The sequence below is a fragment of the Somniosus microcephalus genome, chromosome 4 (genome assembly GCF_052327205.1).
Source record: "Somniosus microcephalus isolate GS21.2 chromosome 4, FLI_Smic_1.0, whole genome shotgun sequence".
In the NCBI taxonomy this organism is placed as follows: domain Eukaryota; kingdom Metazoa; phylum Chordata; class Chondrichthyes; order Squaliformes; family Somniosidae; genus Somniosus; species Somniosus microcephalus.
In genome coordinates, this window is record NC_140990.1 from 117526352 (window position 1) to 117548628 (window position 22277).

The following is a 22277-nucleotide window of genomic DNA, read 5'->3' on the forward strand; positions in this document are numbered from 1 at the left end:
GGGAATCCATTTACATAGGGAACCCTCCACAAGCAAACAGAAATCCTCAAAAATAATTAAACACTGAAATAAAAGTAAATCGGGTTCAAAATGTATTACCATGTAAACAGAAAAAAACTAACCAGGAAAAAATTGACCTAATTTTAAATGTAAGCAAATGTAAATAGTTATAAAATTTGTATTTAACAATTATTTAAAGCCTTATGCAGTTGCAAGAAGGCGCAAGGGTTTTGTGGGTATTGGCTGGGCCGTTGTTGGGCGAATCAGAAAGTTACAGCACGGAAAGAGGCCATTTCAGCCCATCATGTCCGTGCCGGCCAACAAAGAGCTATCCAGCCTAATCCCACTTCCCAGCTCTTGGTCCGTAGCCCTGCAGGTTACAGCATTCCAAGTGCACATCCAAGTACTTTTTAAAAAGTGTGTTTAGTGTTCCTGTCTCTACCACCCTTTCAGGCAGTGAGTTCCAGACCCCCACGACCCTCTGGGCGAAGACATTTCCCCTCAAATCCCCTCTAAGCCTTCCCCCAATTACTTTAAAACTGTCTCCCCTGGTTTCTGACCCCTCTTCTATCCACTTTTAGGCCCCTCAATTTTATACACCTCAATAAATGCCCAACCCTGTCCCAGCTTAAGTGAATTTCTAGCAGATGGGCACCATTGCATGTGGAAAGCTGGAACTTGTGGGGCGCTTATGACTCCATACGCACGCTGCCAGCCCTGTGAAATCCTGCAACATGTCGATGAGAAGGAGAGGGGGCCAGGAGGTCCAGCACTCGAGGTAATAATGCTTTGTTATTAAAGGTTAAAGGCAGGTGGCAGCAGCGGTTCAGACTGATGATTGAATATGGAACACTGACCGTGCTGGGACTGGGGACCCGAGTCCTGAGTTAGCCCATTAAACTCGGTGAATCGGCTGGGCCTCCATTGCCAGCGGGGCGAGTCCGTGAACAGGAGGAGCGGCCTAATGAGGCCAGGTCCGCAGGAAAGGAGGGAGGGGGGGCAGGAAAAAAAGTCACATTATTCCAAAACTGGACATTCCCGAAATCTGTTAATGCACCACCGGATATTCGCAATACAACACGATCTAACCCAGAGTTTAACCAGCTCCGGCCCAGTCTCATTTGCTATTCCTGCGACAGCGAATTTCACTTCACCCGGAATAAGCTCGGCTGTTCAAGATCCAAACACCGGAGACCAGAACCTTACGTGGAAGGTCTTTATTAAGTACAAACAAGTATTAAACATTAAAACCACATCCATACATGTACCGAGTTTGACAATCCCTGGCCACTTACTGCCCGGCTCCCCTGGGACCACAGTCCCGCAGTAACGGCCATCAGCATCTTCGAAACCAGATACAGGGAAAGGAGATTTGGATTGGGGAAGATTCCCCTCTGGGGGTCAGGAAGAGCAAATCTTGCAGATTAGAGACTCGTGCATCACTATTCAAACAAAGTTAAACATTTCTGATCCAATAAGGTCAGCGACTGACGAATCGGCCGGGTGAGCGCCAGCGGAGGGCGGATCGGTCTGAAGAATGAATAAAATTTCACTGACCCGCTGAGACCCCGCGTGACCTTGGAGCAGTGAAATAAACCCCGGTCTTAAAATGTTACATCTCGGGCGCTGCCCCGTTTTCAAAATTTCAGCTTAGAAAAAACAGTTCCGCTGCCTGGTTGGGTTTTGACGAGACACTAAACCGGACCGGAATCATTCACTGACCGCAAGATGAGGATTATACCGGCGGCAGTAGTAAAACTAAAACATGGAAGAGTTTTCACAAAGGAGGCCCTTGGATAAGACCGGACTGAGCAACGACAAACGGACACTGATCAGGAAATTCCGGCTCTCGACTGCTCACTGATCCCGGTTTTCACAGTCTCCCTTTAGCCTCAACCCGCCTTGTTCATCTGTAAAGTGCAGAGGGAAAGAGAAACGCGGAATTCAGTCTCAAGACAGTGACTTCTGACTAGCTGGACTCACCCCGGCCCCGCTCTAATAGTTGGTGTCCCGGACAGCCCGCGATAGACCGAGTCAGTCAGCAGGACCCGAGATCTTCCCGTTCATGTCGCAACCCGCTGGGAGAAGGGATATAAATCCAGGGTTTGATGGTTAACCGCGCCCACCCAGTTATTTCAGTCCAGTTTAAACAAGCTTCCCTTTACCCCGTTCTTTGTACGTTAATAGCACAAAGAGAGCAGATTGACAATGAGGAAGCGTGCGGGCCCGTTCATCCCCGACCTCCCTCCAATAACCCGTCAGGGAACGAAACTCCAATCCCCCAGTCCTGTTGGGAAACAAACGGACGATTCCTGGGTCTCAATGTCCAGAGCCGGGAGCCATTAGTTGGCAGAGTCTCACAGCTCAGACGCTGTCAGTTTACCTCTGGGGTCAGATTCAAATCCAGCCCGGAGTTGGCGAGGCCCCTCCCGGCTCAAAATACTTGGGCCTCAAGCCATTTCTTAACAGGCACAGCCCCGCCGTGGGCCCTGGTCAGAGCGGCAGATTCTGATACTAGCTCGGGCACCGCGTTGTTCGGGTCGGGCAGCAAGAGCTGGGCGTGTCCAGAGATGCTCGAACAGGCCAGTGTTTTTTTTTGGGGGGGGGATCAACGTTTAAATCGGTTCTCAAGGTTTCTGAATTGAAGACTATGGGCAGAGAGCGCGGAGAAGGCAGTGTGTGTGTGGGGGGGGGGGGTGGAGGCGAAGATAGAGGGCCTCCGAGAATGGTCGGGAGAAGAGCCGACTGTAGTACCTGGTGTCTCCTGGCGCCTGGCCTGCTTGCCGCCTCTCGCTTGTGTGCGATGTTCAAACACGTCAATGTACTCTGCCATCGAGATATACTGCCCGAGAGCCGCATCGTTGCACTCCCTTTTCCTGGGGCAAGACAAGTTGAACGGCCTTGGCACGGTGCATCCTCTGGTTGTGTGTGTCTGGAATGACAGTAGCGTTAGTGCAGAATCTCAATCTACTCTGCCAATCCCAGGATTGATATCAATGCATACAATGTCTTGCACCTTCTCCAAGCCCAATACATCCTTCCCGAGGCGCGTTGCCCAGAACTGAACCAAGTTCTCCAGAGGTGGTCCAAACAGAGCTCTGTACAACCAAGGACTTCCACTGATGGCCTTCACTCGAGGAAGCCCAACATCCCATAGCCTTGTAAAGTTATTTTGTACCTGTCCACTAGTTTAATGATCTGCTCATGTGCCTCAATCTCTACTCCTTCAGTTCCTAGCTGACCATTTATAAAAATACTCGGATCAAAGTTCCTCAGGGTCTAATGTGGATGACCTCACTTCCCTACATTAAACTCCATCTGGCCACAGTTTTGCTCGATCAGCGGCCTTTTGAAAATTGCTGCTAACACCTACACTACTAACTGCACCATTAAACTTGCTCTCGTCAACAAACTTGGATATACGGATCTCTATTCCTTCATCCAACTCATTGTAAGTGAAAAGCTGACGCCCCAGTACGGATTCCCTAGGGGAACCGCCAGTCACAACCTGCCAATTGGAGTACATGTCCAGTAGCCCGACTGTTTCCTGCCTGCTAACCAATGTCAAATGGCTGCCTCCTTTTCCATGTGCTTTCATTTATGCCAACGGTCTATTTCGTGAAACCGTAAACCAACGCCTTCTGAAGTCCATATAAATAACATCCGTAGAATTACATAGAATCCCCAACACAGGAACAGGCCGCTCGGTCCTACTGCTGTAAGCTCCACAAGAGCTTCCTTCCAACCCTAGTTCATCAACTCCATGGGTAGAACCTTGTATTCCTTTCTCCCTCGTTAATGTAGCTGCTCCTTAAATGCATCTATACTATTTGCCTCAACTACCCTCGTGGTATCCAGTTCCACATTCTATCAAGTAGTTCTTGAAATCTTAGGGACGATCTTATGATCTAGTTTTGGGTTCTCGACAAGCAGACACATCTGTCACCTCAGCCCCAGCCAGCTAGTCTTTCCTGATCCGTGCAATTTCTTGCACCATAAGCCTTCTCCAGTGCCTCATTTTTCAATTGAGATCACGTGTACAGTACAAGAAGTCCTATACAAATTAACCAGAACTTCTGCTCTTCAATGCTTTGCTTCTAGTAAAACCCACTGTTTGGTTTGTATGCGCTCTTAAACCGACCGTGCTGTTGCTACTTTTGATTTGAGAATCTGTTCGAGAAATTCTCCTCTACTGCATTTCAATTCTTGTTTACCAAGGATTGTGGACTCATTTCCTTACCAAGATGCACCAACTCCTTTAAATTAATTTCCATTTAAATACATCTACAACGTGACCAAGAAAAATAGGCAAATCAATTACCCTTTACAACGCTATGCTGGCTCCGTGTTCCAAGTGCTCAGTCAATCTACCACTAATGCCGTGGAGATTTGTCAATCTTCAGCCCCCATTACCATTCTTAGATTTAAAGCCAATTAATTCTACAGTTTCCTCTTATTATTTCGCAAGTCTGCCATTTCCTTATACTCAATTACAGCATGGGCTTCATCTGCTCAGAGTATGGCACCAATCAATTATTTACATTTATATTAGGAAAAAGCGGGTGGTCGTGAGTGACATGCGCCCCCTTGAAAATCGATAAGTGAAAATACGGAAATGGTGGCCATGTTGAATAATGCCAGACATCAACGAAATATGGACTCAATGAAAGCAAACAGTAATGGCACTATGTGACCCAATGGCTCCCATCCCAGGGATTTAAAGGGAGCAGATAAGAACATGCCAGATGCACCAACTATGATGTTCCAAATTGTTCTCGATTCAACAACTATTCCTTTAGTGGGAAAACTGCATGATACTCGCTATTCAAGGAGTGTGAAACCAGGAATTAGAGCAGTTAGCCTAACACCTGTTGTGAAATTACTAGAATCCAAGAATGCAGAGACTAAACATTTGAAAAGTGGCAGCTGATCAGAAAGCCTACATGGATCTGTGAAAGGCAGGTCATGCCTGACGGAGGTGGAGTCGGAGGAGGGTCTATGGAATTCCAAAAGGCATTCGATAAATTCCTCAAGACTGTTAGCTAAAAGTTCAAGCTCATGGAATTAAAGGCAAATCATTAACCTTGTTAGGAAATTGGATGAGTGGCAGGAGACAGTAGGGATAATTGGCAGGATGTAACTAGTGGTGTCCCACAGGAATGTGTTGGGCCTCAACTATTCACTATTTATTAACTAAATGAGATAGAAAGGCACATGGGCAAAACTGTGGCAAATGGATTTCAAAGCAAGTGAGGTCATCCACTTTTGAATGCAGGATAGATCAGAGTACTTTCCAAATGGTGAAAAGCTAGTAAAAGTAGAAGATAAAGAAAGAAAGGCCTCCCGCCATGTACATAGATCATTAAAATTTCACGGACAGCTACAGAAAATCAAAAATAGCTAATGAATGCTGGTCTTATATCTCGAGGATTAACCAAGGGGAAGAGGTAGAAGTTATGCTAATGTTAGACAAAGCCCTGGTTAGACTACACCTGGAGAACTGAGCACAGTTCTGGGCACCACACCTTAAGGATATCAAATCAACTTTTATTGTCATTGTTAGTGCACAAGTGCAGTACAAATAAATATAGGCTTGTGGTTCCCGAGAGAGTGTACATTTAGATTAAGACATTTAAACATTCAACATACATTTGGCTTGTAATACATTAACATAAGCATAATCATAACAAAGTGCATTGGCAGATGTGCAGGCTTTAGAGTTTATTTGTGGAGTTCAGTAGGATGACAGCCCTGGGAAAGAAGCTGTTCCTAAATCTGGTACGTACGGGTACGTATATTGGCTTGGCCTTGGAGGGAGTGCAGTGTAGGTTTACCAGAATACCTGACTGCCAAGGGTTAACTTACGCGGAGAAATTATACAAACAGGAGTGGTATTAGCTGGCATTTAAGGTTAAGTGGATTTGGTCGAAGTTAAAAGCGAACTGAAGGTAAAGAGAAACTATTACTCCTGGTTGGAGTCTAGGACTAGGGGACATAGCCTATTGGAACCACACCGTTCAGGGGTGAAGTTAGTAAACGCTTCGACATAAAATAGTGTTAGAAGTTTGAAACTTCTGTAAACGGCAATTAATGCTGGGATCAATTGTTAATTTTAAATCTAAGATGGATAGATCGTTAGCCAAAAGGTACTAAGGAATATGGGGCAAAAGCGAATATATGCAGTTAGGTCAGAGTTCAGCCATGATCTCATACCAGAACAGGTTCGAGGGGCTAAATAGCCTGCTCCTGTTTATGTAGGCATCAGGGCTTTTAATGAGAAACGGCTCAAGGTATCTTGGGATTCCTCTCAGCGTTAAATGGATGGTGAAATGTTACCGTGGTTCTCGGTGTTCACTCACCGAGGGCGGGTACTTGCGGAGATCCTTGATGAAGTGCGACAGTTTGTACTCTTGGTCTGATCCGAACTCCCGGTGGCCTTCGGCTGGCCTGTGTGTGGAGCTGTATATTGATCGGCCTGGTGAGCGGGATGGAATTCCTCATGTTCTGACCTGAGGAGATCACAAGATTGAAGGCGGCATCGGATAGCTCAGTCCGCTTAAAGACTCAACACGCATTTGCCATATCCACACTACCGATAGGTACTTAACAGACACTGCTCCATCCAAATTCCCTCCGGTTTCCCCCCCCCCCACACACACAAGCACCTCTTTACCCGGTCCCAGCTTCAGCTACAAATTTGCCATTTGTACATTGAATTGATGAATCCAATGTCTTCCTGTAGATTAACTCAAGATGGGAAAGGCATCAGGCCTTCCCCAGTCTGCCCACAAGACCCGATGCTCACCTTTGACCCTCAGCCTGACTAGCAAGTGCCCACTGTATCCTTCACCCAAGCTCGCAGTCTCGAGATTCTGCTAAAAGACAAACTGAACACTAATGAGATATCATGGATGATTAAAGCCACAAGAGAAAAATGAGGGTAAGGAAAGAGGCATACATTACGTGGACCGCAAGGGGAGAGCATAAGGGAGAATACGACGAGATTAGGAGAGAAGTCAACAATTAGGAAGGCAAAGAGGGACTATGAAATTAAATCAAGGCACATGTAGTGAAATATTTTAGACAAGCTAAAAGAGGGAGGTCGGAATGGGAATAGGGCCACTAAGATGGACAGGATAATACCACAGGCAGTGATAGAGAGATGGCAGAAATTAAATAATTACTTGGCTTCTATATTTACCAGGGAGATAGAACAGGTGGACATGATGCTGGAAGGCAAAATTAGAAATGTGCATTGAGATATTAAATAAACTAATCAAACTAAGGAAAAACCTGGTTCAGATGGGTTACATCTGCACATTTTAAAATAATCTAGGGAAGAGATAGGCTCATACTACATATTTAGTAATTCGTTAAAAATGGTGGTGCCAGAGGACTGGTGGTTAGCTAATATACCTATATTTAAGGAGAGATAGAACATGTCCAGGGAACTATAGACCAGTCAGCTTAATGGTGGTAGGAAATATAAATGGAATACCTACTAAAGGAGAAAACAGAAAATCTAGAAACGCCAAAAAAGGAATAGTCAACATTGATTTCAAAAGGGAAAGCTTGTTTGTTCAACCTCTGAATTTTTTTGAAGAGGCAACAGGGAGAGCAGACAAGGGTGATGCAGTAGGTGTAATTTATCTAGATTTGCAGAAGGCCTTCAAATAAGGTACTACATAAGAGACTGATGAACAAAGTCAGAGAATGCAGAACAAGGCCAGAGAATGCAGAGTCAGGGGACAAGTAGCAAAATGGATAACTAGCTGGCTTGAGGAAAGGATGGACAAGCTGGGTCTCCTTTCTCTTGAAAAAGAGACAGCTGAGTAGTGACCCAAGAGGTCTTTAAAATTAAAGGCCATCAATATAAGAGAGTCACCAAGAAATCAAATAGGGAATTCAGGAGAAACTTCTTTACTCAGTGGTGAGAATGTGGAACGCGCTACCACGGAGTGGTTGAAGCAAATAGTATGGATGTACTTAAGGGAGAAGGGAATAGAGGGCTACAGATAGAGTTAGATGACGAAAGACAGGGGGAGGCTCAAGTTGAGCATAAATGCCAGCATGGACTGGTTGGGCCGAATAGCCTGTTTGCTCCACAGCCTATAATGCAATCTCCACCTTTTTTAGTCAACCTAAATTTTGTCATGTGGAATCTTTGATGCATATTGGAAATCTGGGTGTCTCTCCTCATGGATCTCCCTGCTTCCCACTTGGGATATCACTTCTCCAGTCACCCCCAAAATTTAAAAGTTGCGGGATTATCACTTTCTGAACCCTTAACGGAAAGTCCACAGCAGGAGCTGAAGAGGTTGCTGTAGTGCAAGTGAAGGCGAACAGCAAGAAACATTCTATAAAACTGGATACATCAGCAGAGCAAGGGGACCATTTCAGAATTAACAGGAGGGCGTTTGAAGTGACGCAGCTCAGGAGGGCACAAGGTCAATATTCAAGTTCTCGCAGAACTTGAGAAACGGGCCACCTATGTGGTGCTGATTAAGGCCCAGGACAGTCTCACGCCTTGGGGCAGAGTTGCTGGACTCTGGCAGAGCATCAACGACAGCAATTCACTGGCCATCATCCATCTCGGAAGAGGGAAACACGAGGGACACCACTTGACATGTCAGCAGCTCTACATTGGAATATGGCAATGATCAGGCTCAGTGATGTGCCCGCTCCTGCATAGAACTGCCTCACAAACATAACCACTTGGGCAAGATCCTGGGGGCCATTGATAGTGGGAGCCCCCACCCAATGTTTTCTCGTGGACGATCATTTATCCTAATAGATTTACCGTGATCCGATGGTCCAAGTGTACTGCATGCCACCAGCCAGAAGATGGACCTGGATTAATCATATTCTGTATTCCTGACAAAGATCCTAATCAAATGTGGAGCTGGACGCAACCCAACAGGGATGCAGCTGAAGTGAACTTGAAAGGATGAGCTGGAGTTAAAAGCCCAAGACAAAATGGAGCGGTGTCGTTTGGCTACTGCCTTATTTGTCGGCACAGGAAGAATGATCCAGGGCCCCAGAAGGAATTGAGGCCATTCTGAAGTCACTCAGTGCCAGTGAAAGCATTCAGCGCTATCCATCCCCGGGATGCTCAGTAGGGATCTGGTGCCACGCCATCCTGCTGGGAAGAAACTTCCGAGTGGAAGAGACAACAGATACAGACGACTGGTGACTCCAAACTCAGATTAAAGAAGCCGATCTTCAAACGGACCCAATTATTAGCCTTGCCGCTGTGTTAAATACTGACCATCAGCCTCTGATCAACTAACTGATGGAATTGGCTAATGGTCCGGGATTCTTTCCCTTGTAGAACAGACTCAGATGAAACTGGTGACAGTGGCAATCATGAAAAATGAGCTTTTAGAATGGACAATGTTGGGAATCAAATTGAACTCTGTACATGATCGCAGGTAGAGCTCCAGTTGTAGAAACATAATCTGAATTACTTGGAAGGCAATACAACCTACGCACCCCATACACACCAGCCTTCTCCCCATAGTTCAGTGGGTTACAAATAGCCTGTGGGCTATCTAAAGTCAGCCTCACGAAATAGCATTAATGAAACTTGCATTTCATCTCTCCAACACTGGCTATAGACACCTCCCTACAAAAGGGACACCTGGAATCTCTTCCAAATCAGCCACGCGCAGTCAACCAGTTTACTTGTGCCAGCAATCGCGAGATGCATCATTGCTTCGTTGAGCCGCCTGTGTTCTGCCGTCTCCCTTTGTAATCGAGCGATTGTCGACATTTCCCGCTCCTCCGAGCTCATTGGCCTCCAGTATACATGGCTCCTGGACCGCCTAGGGGGTAAAGGGAAGCACAGATGTGGTTAGTTCACCCAGAAAAGCGGAGTTGGCAGTTAGTTCACGCAGGCTGGCCAACACTACAAATTAGACAGTCTATTCTTCATGAACTTGATTCGCACCAACAATTCAAGCTCTCCAAAGAAAAAGCAAGTTTATTTTAAGACCTGTTTTATATAGCTCACGTCCCAAAATGCTTTAAAACTTGGAAGTGTAGTCACTGTCGTAATGTAGGAAACGTGCCAGCCAATCTGAACACAAGCTCCCACAAATAGACGAGATAATGTTTAATCTGATACTTTGTTTAACTTGTCCCATTACCACCTCCTTTTGCCTTGAATATCTGAACCTCTCCTGCCTTGTATCCCATCACAGACCTTCCCCTTTGTTCTTTCATCCCCTCCCCACTTTCCCAGCCCCTGCAGTTGCTTAAAATCTTTTCCATTTCCTGCTTTTTTCCAGTACTGACGGAAGGTCATCGACATGAAACGGTAAATCTGTTTCTCAGATGCTACCTGACCTCCAGCATTGTTTTTATTTCAGATTTCCAGCATCTGCAGTATTTTTAGATATCTGTTTCACTGACGTTGATTGATGGAATATTGGCCAGCACACCGCAGATAACTCCTGCTGTTTTAGTGCCATGGGAGATTTTACGTCCATCTGAGAAGAGACAGCGCCTGGGTTTAATGTCTCATCTGAAAGGTGAGCACCAGCAACAGTGCAGCACTCCCTCAGTACTGCACTGGAGTGTCAGCCTCGATTATTGTACAGGTTTTTGCAGTGAGACTTGAAACCACAACCTCCTCACTCAGGCGAGGTTGCTCCCAACTGAGCAGCAGCTGTCTCCTCCCTGCCTCACATCCACAAAGGTGGCGAATTCCTAAGAAAATCCAGGTTCAATTTGCAACCCAACCCCAGTAATTTACAAGGTGAGCAGGAATTGGGACAGGTGCCAGGACCTGAACTATAGGGGGCTTCACTGGAGTCATGAGTCAGCTGGTGATCATCCTCTAGCCAGGTCTCGGGCTGTTTAAGTTCAGGGTTATTCGGAGGGAAAATGCCCTCCAGCATCGAGTGAAGGCTCAAACCTTCGGGGTGAGCGAGACCAGCTCGGAGTCCTGTCGGCTTCCTTAGCACAAGTCACCCATTAGCGTGGCTGCGATAGCTAATCTGGCTCTGAACTTCAAAAATCACCAGGTCTGCAATGGTCACTTCTATTCCCAGTCCTACTTCCCCTCGGCCCCAGAGTCACTGGAGGGTCGCTAGTTCCTGGTTAGATAATTGAACTGCGCGGGTTTGAGCCTCACGCACGGACAACAGACAGGGAGCCAACGCCTCAGATTTAGATTTACAAGACCAGAGGTGACACTACACTGCAGCCATTCCCCATCCCCACCTCTTATTCAAAATGGATAGTGGGGACACCTGATGGTCCAACACTCCGCTGAAGCGGTAGAAATCAGGTCCAGACTACGGAATTAAGCTTCGATCGGTTTTAATTATTAAGTGGTGCGTTTAACCCAGGGAATCACTGCAAGAAGCAGCGTGAATTTAGAATTCACAGGTCTCAGAAGGCGATATCCGGACACTGACTTTTGGGCGGCATGACTTCACTTAACTAATCCTGATGAATCCGAGGCAAATACGAAACTCGAGGTTTGATTTGACAGGAGAGCAGTTAGCACGGGTGACAACAGCAGATAGAGGCTCAATGTGGTGAATCGGGATTGATGGAAATCACAATCGGAAGTTTACGGTACAGAAGGATGCCATTCGTCCCATCATGTCGAAATAGCCATCTAGTCTAATCCCACTTTCCATCTTTTGGTTCGTATCGTTACAGGTTACTACACTTTGTGCATATCCAAGTACTATGTAATGCGATGAGGGTCTCTGCCTCTACCACCCTCAGGTAGCGAGTTCTAGGCCCCCCCACCCCACCACCCTCGGTGAACATTTCTAAACACCTCTAAAGACGACTTTCAATCTGTTCTAGTTATTGACCTCCAACTGAAATAGGTCCGTCCTATCCACTATCTAGACCCCAGTTTATACACCTCAATGCAAACCACCCCAGCCCATCCAATCATTCCTCATTGCTAAAGTTCTCCAGTCCTGTCAACATCCTGGTAAATCCCCTTGTACCTTCTCTAGTGCAATCACATTTCCTTTAATGGCGACCCCAAAGCTGTATGCAGGGCTCTAGCCCAACTATTACCAAGGGATACAAGGCAATCTTTCCCTGGCCCCCATCAGACCCGCGACCGTGAGAAAGAACAGTTGCAACAGGAGCTATGCATTCATCCCACTGATTCGGATTCTCGGTTAAAAGGCACCGCCCTAAAAAGTCAAGTCATGGGGAAGCTGGACACTGAAGGAACAAGCCCAGTTCGGACCGACGTGTTTGCAACTTACTTGAGAACTGTGGGAGTTCGAGGCAGAGTCAGCTTGGGTCTCCGGGGATCACCACGTGACCTCGAGCACCTCCCGATTGTTGGGCTGCAGCAAGCCTGCCGGAAGAGAAGGCGATTCATTTAACATCCAATTATCTTTATCAGAGGGAGACCATCTTCAGGCTGAAATAAGGAAGCGTTATATGGAACCAAGTGAAACCTGTTGGTTATTAATACCACATTCAGTTAGTCCTGACTGTGGGAGTTAACTACCTGGTGAATCGGCCACTGTTCTGGAAAGGAACTCGAGCTTAAATTTACCGGACAATTTGCTGGTGAAGTCTAGATATGAGCAACTGGCGGTGGGAGAAATTACGACCAAGACCAGCCAGTTCTCAAAAGGAGACCAAATTGGGCAGGTGGGAGAAGCCAGCCGATTTCTGGCCACAGTTTAAAGAGGCTCAATGAACCATAGCCCCGGCTCCCGGGATGTAACCAGGCTGAATGAACAAGGCGAGTCTTCAAACAGCATTCGAGCTGACTGTTCCACTTGCAGCCAGTGAACTGTGAAGTGAGGAGCCGCCAGAGCAAGGCCGACAGTCACGATATCCAGAGAGTAGTGAGAGTCTGCGCCTGTTCTTTCGGCGTGCAATCCATGCACTTTTATCCCCTGCAAGCATTTATTCAGTTCCCTTTAAGGCTACTGTTCAGTCGGCATCCACCATCACAGCAGGCAGTGCATGCCAAAGACTAACCACTCGTAAAGTTTCTCATGTCGCCTTTGGTTCTTTTGCCAATCACCTTAAATCTGTGCCCTCGTGAGCTACCCTTCAGCCATTGTAAGAAGTTCTCTAAACCCTTTGATTTTAAACACTATTAAACAGCCGATTAGCCTCCTCGGCTCCAAGGAGAACCGCCCCAGCTTCGCTATCCACGTAACTGCAATTACTCATCCCGGTAAATCTCGTCTGTACATAACATAAGAAATAAGAGCAGGAGTAGGCCAATCAGCCCCACGAGCCTGCTCCGCCATTCAATAAGATCATGGCTGATCTTATCCTAACCACCAATCCACTATCACAGAACCATCTCCTGAATCGAACAGAATTAGACACGAAATAGGAGCAGGATCAGGCTACACGGCCCCTGGGCCCGCTCCGCTACCCACAGGGCCATGACCGATCCGAACCTAGACTATGTCCAAATTCTTGCCCGCTCCCCATAACCCTTAATTCTCTTTACTGCTAGGAAACTATTTCTGTTTTTATTTATGTAATGTAGCTTCTACAGCTTTTTGGTGCAGCATATTCCACAGACCTACCACCCTGAGTGAAGTAGTTCCTCCTCAGTTTTGAAAGAGCAGCCCCTTATTCTAAGACTATGCCCCCTCGTTCTAGTTTCACCCATCGGGAACATCTTCCCTGCATCCACCCGATCCAACCCCTTCACAATCTGATATGTTTCAATAAGATCGCCTCTCCTTCTGAACTCCAATGAGTAGAGTCCCAATCTACTCAACCTCTCCTCATGTGACCACCCCCTCATCCCCGGGATTAACCGAGTGAACCTTCTTTGTACTGACTCGAGAGCAAGTATGTCCTTTCTTAAGTATGGACACCAAAACTGTACGCAGTATTCCAGGTGCGGTCTCACCAATACCTTGTACAACTGAAGCAATACCTCCCTATTTTTATATTCTATCCCCCTAGCAATGAAAGCCAACATTCCATTGGCCGCCTTAATCACTTGCTGCACCTGCATACTAACCTTTTGAGTTTCGTGCACCAGGACCCCCAGATCCCTTTGTACTACAGTACTTTCCAGTTTCTTGCCATTAAGATAATAACTTGCTCTATGATTTTTCTTGCCAAAGTGCATAACCTCACACTTTGCAGTATTGTATTCCATCTGCCAAATCTCTGCCCACTTACTTAGCCTGTCGATGTCCCCTTGCAGGTTTTTTATGTCCTCCTCACACTACTTTCCCTCCCATCTTAGTATCATCTGCAAACTTTGATATGTTACACTCGGTCCCCTCCTCCAAATCGTTAATATAGATTGTAAAGAGTTGGGGACCCAGCACTGACCCCTGTGGAACACCACTAGTTACTGATTGCCAGTCTGAGAATGAACCATTTATCCAACTCTGCCTTCTGTTAGATAGCCAATCCTCTATCCATGCCAGAATATTACCCCCAATCCCGTGATTTTTTATCTTAAGCAATAATCTTGTGTGGCACCTTGTCAAATGCCTTTGAAGTCTAAATACACTACGTCCACTGGTTGCCCTTTATCCACCCTATACGTTACTTCCTCAATGAACTCCAGCAAATTTGTCAAACATGACTTCCCCTTCATAAAACTATGCTGACTTTGTCCTATTAAATGATGATTATCCAAATGTCCTGTTACTGTCCCCTTAATAATGGACTCCAAAATTTTACCTACCACAGATGTTAGGCTAACCAGTCTATAATTTCCAGCCTTCTGTCTACTGCCCTTTTTAAATAAGGGTGTTACATTAGCAGTTTTCCAGTCTGCCGGGACCTTTGCCGAGTCCAAGGAGTTTGGAAAATTACCAATGCATCCACAATCCCTACCGCCACTTCCCTCAAGACCCTAGGATGTAAGCCATCAGGTCCAGGTGATTTATCCGCCTTGAGTCTCATTATTTTACCGAGTACCACTTCCTTAGTGATTTTGATCGTGTTTAGCTCCTCCCCCCCCCCTTTAGCCCCCTGTTTGTCCAGTGTTAGAATATTCTTAGTGTCTTCTACTGTAAAGACTGATGTAAAATATTCATTGTGTTTTTGCCATCTCCATATTTCCCACCATTAATTTCCTGGTCTCATCCTCTAAGGGACCAACATTTACTTCAGCCACCCTTTTTCTTTTTATATAACTATAAAAACTCTTACTATCTGTTTATATTTTTTGCTAAATTACTTTCATAATCTATCTTCCCTTTCTTAATCAGTGTTATTTTTTGCTGTCTTTTAAAGTATTCCCAATCCTCCCACTAGATTTGGCTATGTTATATGCCCTTGTTTTTTTGTCGACTATCCTTAATTTCTTTACTTAGCCACGGATGGCTGTCTTTTCTTTTACACCCTTTTCTTCAGTGGAATATATATTTTTTGGAAGTTGTAAAATAACTCCTTAAATGTAAACCACTGATCATGTATCCTCTTACCCTTTAATCAATTTTCCCAATCCACTCTACTCAATTCCGCTCTCATACCTTCATAGTCTCCTTTATTCAAGCTTAGCACGCTTGTTTGAGATCCAACCTTCTCACCCTCTAATTGAATATGGAATTCAACCATGTTATGGTCACTCATTCCAAGGGGATCCTTTACTAGGACATTTTTAATTAAGCCTGTCTCGTTACACAGGACCAGATCTAAGGTTGCTTGCCCCCTGGTCGGTTCAGTTACATACTGCTCAAGAAACCCATTCCTAATACACACAATGAACTCATCCTCAAGGCAGCCCTGCCCAATTTGATTTGTCCAATTAATATGATAGTTAAAATCCCCCATAATTAAAGATGTTCCCTTATTACAACCCTCAACTATTTCCTGATTGATACTCCATCCAACAGAGTTGCCATTGTTCGGAGGCCTATAGACTACACCCACTAATGTTTTTTCCCCCCCTTATTATTCCTTACCTCCACCCAAATTGTTTCATTATCCTGATCTTTTGACCCAATATCATTTCTCTATTAGTGATTCCTTCCTTTATTAACAGCCACCCCACCTCCCCTTCCTTCAATACTTTCATATCCTTCCTAAAATGTGGTGACCAGAACTGGATGCAATACTCCCGTTGTGGCCTAACCAGTGCTTTATAAAGGCCGAGCATAACTTCTTCACTTCTGTACTGAATACCTCTATTAAGCCCAAGATCTCATGTGTCCTGCCACCTGCACGGACCTATGCACATTAACTCCCAGGTCACCCTGTCCCTGCACGCTTTAAAGTTGCGCCCTTAAGTGTATATTGCCGCTCCCTGTTCCTTCTGCCAAAATGCATCACCTCACTTAAATTCCATCTGCCACTTGCCAGCCTATTCTGCTAGCCTTTCTATCTCTTGTTGCAGTCGATTGGTTTCACCCTCATGGTTTGTCATGTCTGACATCAAGTCTTGCAACTCCAATTTACCCGGGCCAGATCCTAATCAATTCACTGAAAATAGCCCTCCATAACTGGACTAAATCTTACCATACTATGATAAATATTCGAGATGCTCTCCAAATGTTACATTCGCCAATTGATCGAGTTAGTTCCAGGACTACATCCAGCAATGCCTCCTTTCCTCTTTGGCTAATAACCTACTGATCAATAAATTTCTCTTGAGCACACCCGAATTCCCTCCTTGAAAAATCACAGCCCCATTTCATAGAGGGAGTTAATGTCTCCCATTATCACTACTATCGTTCATGCATCTCTAGTTTTTGAAAAATCTGCCCATGTATCTCCTTCACTATTTAATGGCCTATAAAATACCCCAAGTAGCCCAATATCTCCACACTTTCTCAACTACAAATCAAAGATTCTGCCTTTGATCCTCAAGGACATTTAGAATATTTCCCTCGATCAAAACCGCTACCCCTCGTGCTTGGTCCCCTCCCCATCTCCTGAAGACTTTGGAACCACCATATGAAGCATCCAATCCTCATTGAGCCAGTTCTCGTTAGTGCCACATCATATTCGCGGTTTTTTGCGCCTGCAGCTCACCAACCTGTGCACACATGCACTCCAAATCGAACTTGGACTTTATTGTCTATGATCCCACCCAATTCTGTATTTCTAACTAGAACTCAGTCGTGTACATCTTATTTCTACTTTATAAATACTACATATTGGTACCCAACCATCCTGCCGAATTAGTTTAAACCTTCCCAACATTGACTAACTTGTCCAGAAGTATTGGTCCCAGCTTTGTTCTGGTGCAAGCCGGCCTTCTTGAACAGGCCCCTCCCGCTACAGAACTGCTCCCAATGTCCCAGGGATCTGAAGCCCTCCCTCCTGCACCATGTCGCTAGCCATTCATTCACTTCCCATTTCTGCTCACTAGGACGTGGCACTGGGAATAATCCAGAGATTACTACCTTGGAGGGTCTGCTTTTTAAATTAATGCTATGTTACATTTCTGGCAGCAACAATCCCCCTAAAATCTATGTTGAAACTAGTTCGAACCCCAATTCAACGAAGCTAATCACCAATCCTTCGGTAGTCACCGGTCGGCGGAGAGGGAGCACAGACAAGCCGGATCGTATCAGGCAGGGTCTTCAGAGATCCTGGATAATTCCTGGAAACCCGAACTCATTCCTCACATTGAGCCTGGTCTTCACGGCCAACGCGGAGCCTGAATGGTGACACAGCCAATCTAAAGGACTCCGCCACTGGAGGTTGAGGGAGACTCGGCATTACTTACCCCAGAGGCTGGGCCAGACCCTCAGCAGCGGACCGTCTCCTGGCCGCCAGCGAATTTACCGTGTTCGGGGGATTGGTGGAGATTCCAGCGCTCGACGCTCCGCCCTCTGCAGAGACAGGAGGAGAAAGGCAGGAGTTTAGGAGGTGGGGCGGTCAGAGCTCTTAAATTGTGATACTGAGGCCAAGCCGGTATTCTAAGCAGTCTACAGCCATTTTCACACAAACTCCAGGATCCGAGTCTGGATTGAGCCCTCGATCCCACAAGAGACACTCCCCGGAGTAGGAATTCGCAGCCCTTCCTTGTACAGAGGGTGAGCGGTTAATAAAGGAACGGGGTAAATCCTCGGCCCCCAAACCTTGAAATTCACTCCCTCGGGTTCGCTTGATTTTAGGAGCATATATACAAGCACCAAACAGACCCATTCCTAACTCGTTATTAGGTTTAAACGGCGGGCGCTCACGGGGCATCTCAGGTTGTCGGTCACAAGAGCAGAAGTTGCGCTGTAAGAGGATTCTACGATAGACACATCCTGCATCACAAGCCTTGAAAGGGATCCCAGCCCAGCGTCAGAGAGACAATAACCCGAGTCAGAACAGTTCCTCATTCTCTCCCAAACCACTTCAGCAAAGGATGACATTTCATTCTAACCCAGCCGGTTATAATCCTCCGGGAACTTCCAGCCCAGAGACTGCGGCAGGCAGTGGGTTAGGTCCCAGTGAGAAGTTGAACACTCTCCGGGCTCGGTCAGTTCACGGCAGTAATTTGAACCCAGCCTGGCGGTTGTGAGCCCAGACTCCCGAGAGCCTGGATTGGAAAAATCACTCGAGTGGCCCACGTGAATAGCCGGGTCGGACGGGTCGGTCACCGACACAGAGGCGGGGCAAAGTTTGAAAAGTAAACTTCACATCGAAAGTGTCTAACCCGGCAGTACCAGATTCGGTGCAAAAAGTGAAACATTATTCGGAGAGATGACAGTACACAGGGCGGTAGAATTTGGGAACTCATCCGCAAACAATTGATAGCTCAAATGTTAAATTTAACTCAGATGTGTTAACCAAAGGTATGAGGGGCAAAGGCGGGAATGAGTTAGGTCACAGATCAGCCATGATCTCATTGAACGGCAGAATATTGCTCGAGGGGCTAAATTGCCTCCTCCTCTTCCTGTTGTCCTATAGCATCGGTTCTGGTCAAAGTTCAGATTTTCTTCTGAAATAAAGACTTGCATCAGTATAGCGCCTCTTCGACCGCCAAACGTCTCAAAGCACTTTACAGCCAAAGCAGTACTTTTGAAGTGGAGTCACTGTCGTAGTGTGGGAAACGCAGCAGCCAATTTGCACACAGCAAGCTCCCACAATGATAGTGCCCAAATAATCTGCTTTAGTGATACTGATTGAGGATAAATATTGGCCAGGACATCAGGGAGAACTCCCTGCTCTTCAACCACTGTTAGAATCTTTTAAATCTCCGAGCAGACAGGGCCTCGGTTCAACATCTCACCCTCCAGCCAATGCAGCACTCAGTCCTGCGCTGGAGTCTCAGCCTAGATTTTTTTATGCTCAAGTGTCTGACGGGAATTAACCCATAACCTTCAGCTGTGGGCGGTTCCAGCAGAACCACAGCTCGACACAAGTTGATCAGTAAAGTGGGCATTAAACTCCACCCATCATGACCGAGTTGCAGATGGACCGGGTTTAATTTGTTTTCTAATTCCTCTGACCCAGTTTGATTAAAAATTAAATGGTACAATACCTTGATATATTTCACAGAAGTTTGCAAAGTATTTTCCAAATTTAACAAACCGTTAAGGCCCAGCAAGTGAACTAGTGCCCCGTCACAGCTCGAGAGCAAAGGCACCTCCAACACCCAACTGGCGAGGTAAAAATTCTACTCACATCTAGTTCATCTCTACAAACCCAGAGTAAGATTAGAGAGTGGAAAGATGTGGGGCAAGCCATTAGATCTGGACTGAGATTAAACTCCACGCTCACATCACAACTTAAGTGACTACACTTAATGTCTTATTGGGCACAAGGTGCTTTGGGACGTCGAGGTCATGAAAGACGCTACATGAATGAAAGTTTAAGATTCTTAACACCATTACAAAAGAGATCATTTTAATAGTCAAGAGACATGAAACATCCAGGAAACCGAGTGAACCTTCTCCAGACTCGGCCGCTAAACCAGGGATCTCCCAAACATCTGGATTTCAGAGACCGTGTGAGAAGAAAGAAAAAGCAACTTACCGGAATCGCAGAGTTCTTCCCGTTCAATCAGCGGGCTCACCACAGCCTTAGGAACGCCACATCTCCAAGGTATACAAGGTAAATTGATTTTGGCACCACTCTCCATATCTGCTAGTTTTACACCGAATGACAGATTTAATCGGATCTGCATTAGAAGGAGACAATCAGCTCAGTTTGGAATGGTCATTAACATATCTTGAAGACACGGTAATGTGGCAGCAAATAGAGGAAAGTGTGAAGGAGGTTCAGAAATGGCAGAGGAGGCTCGAGGGGCCAAGTGGCCTATTTATATTCTTCTGATTGCAGCGCTGAACTCCCGGCCGCGTAGCTTACAAAAGAGGCTTAGCCTAAATCAGAAGGAATCAATCAGCCGAGACCAGGAAAACCAAACACGCCGGTTAACCAGCGGCTTATAAATAATTAAATAAGAGATTACAGCAACTATCTCAAACATCATCAGCACAGAAACTGCTCCAGCTTCAACCCGAAACTTTTTGGTCCCCAACTAAACACAGAACGAAAACAAACAGAGCAGGGAGAGAGAAACAATCGCCCGCTCACTAAAACTTGCTCTTCTGTAACCCCAGAAACTACTTCCAGAGAACATCAAATCAAACCTCGCTGAGCATCTCTTACTTCTCTTCAGCCCACAGCTCTGCTTTATACGGGACTCTAACCGTGCGTTGACCAATCAAACCGCAGCTTTAATCAAATCCTTGTGACTAGTGACGTCAGCATTTTTCTCGTCCAATGGGTGTCCGTGCTGATTGAGAGACAGCATCTTGTCAGGTCGCATGGGATTGAGTGGAAAAGGCGCTGCGAATCGAAACCGATCCTCAGTCATTGGGTCTTTTTGATGGACCAATCAGGGTGAGACTGGGTTGCCCCCCCCCCCGACAGTTATCAAACAACAATCATCGCAACAAGTGCCCGTTTTAGGGCACTCTTTTAGTTTGGACCAAAAAAAACCCCAAATTGGACTGTAAATGAACAAAAGTTCAACTAAAACTTAACAAATCAAATTAAAATTTGGTTTGTCCGTTTTAGGGCAACACTTATATTTTGTTTAATTTGTTTATGGGATGTGGGCGTCACCGACAAGGCCAGCATTTATTGCCCATCCCTAGTTGCTATTGAGAAGGTGGTAGTGAGCCGCCTGCTTGAACCGCTGCAGTCTGTGTGGTGAAGGTCCTCCCACAGTGCTGTTCCTCTTTTGATTGGACCAAGCAAAATAAACTGTAACTAATAAAACTTTAAATAAACCTGAACAAATCAAATTAAAATTTGGTTGTCCAAATCAATTATGCACTCCAGTCCCCGTGGCGCCCACCGGTCGCGGAAGCCCACAGTGCAGTTAGGGAGGGAGTTCCAGGATTTTAACCCAGCAACGATAAAGGATCGGCGATATAATTGTCTGCCTGTTTAAAGGGGCAGTGTCTCTGTGTCTGTTTAAATTGAAAGTGTCTCTGTGTCTGTTTAAAGGGGCAGTGTCTCTGTGTCTGTTTAAAGGGGCAGTGTCTCTGTGTCTGTTTAAAGGGGCAGTGTCTCTGTGTCTGTTTAAAGGGGCAGTATCTCTGTGTCTGTTTAAAGGGGCAGTGTCTCTGTGTCTGTTTAAAGGGGCAGTGTCTCTGTGTCTGTTTAAAGGGGCAGTGTCTCTGTGTCTCTTTAAAGGGACAATGTCATAGGGCCATAGAGACATAATGGCACAGAAAGAGGCCATTCGGCCCATCGAGTCCATGCCGGCTCTCTGTACAGCAGTCCAGTCAGTCCCATTCCCCCGTTCTATCACCGTAGCCCTGCAAGTTTATTTCCCTCAAGTGCCTATCCAGCCCCCCCTTGAAAACATTCGGTGTCTCCGCTTCCACCACTTCCGTTGGCAGCGAGTTCCCGGATCTCATCACTCGCTGCATAAAAAAGTTTTTCCTCACATCCCGACTGTAACTCTTGCCGAAACCTTAAATCTGTGTCCCCTAGTCTTTGTACCATCAGCTAGTGGGAACAGCCTATCCAAACCCATCATAATCTTGTACACCTCTATCAAATCACCCCTCAACCTCCTTTGCTCTAATGAAAACAAATCCCGCTTTTCCGACCTGTCCTTGTAGCTAACATCCCCATCCCCGGAACCATTCTGGTAAATCTCCTCTGCACCCTCTCAAGTGCATTCATATCCTCCCGAAATTGTGGTGACCAGAACTGGACACAATACTCCAGTTGTGGCCTAACCAGCGTTTTATAAAGATTCAGCATAACTTCTCTACTTTTCTACTCAATACCTCTATTTATTAAGCCCAAGATCCCATATGCTTTGTTAACCACTCTCTCAATATGTCCTGCCACCTTCAGGGGCCTATGCACATTAACTCCCA

At 46.0% G+C, this 22277-nt stretch overlaps 1 pseudogene across 1 annotated transcript; it reads right to left on the bottom strand.

Moving 5' to 3' along the window:
• Nucleotides 1-1202: 1202 nt before the first annotated feature.
• Nucleotides 1203-20540, bottom strand: LOC147119697 (targeting protein for Xklp2-like; annotated as a pseudogene). The gene is made up of 7 exons (XR_015078060.1): nt 20470-20540; nt 19909-20053; nt 17666-17771; nt 9685-9824; nt 6360-6509; nt 2755-2932; nt 1203-1910 (listed from the first exon to the last, which is right to left on the bottom strand). The product of XR_015078060.1 is annotated as a targeting protein for Xklp2-like (transcript).
• Nucleotides 20541-22277: the final 1737 nt, after the last annotated feature.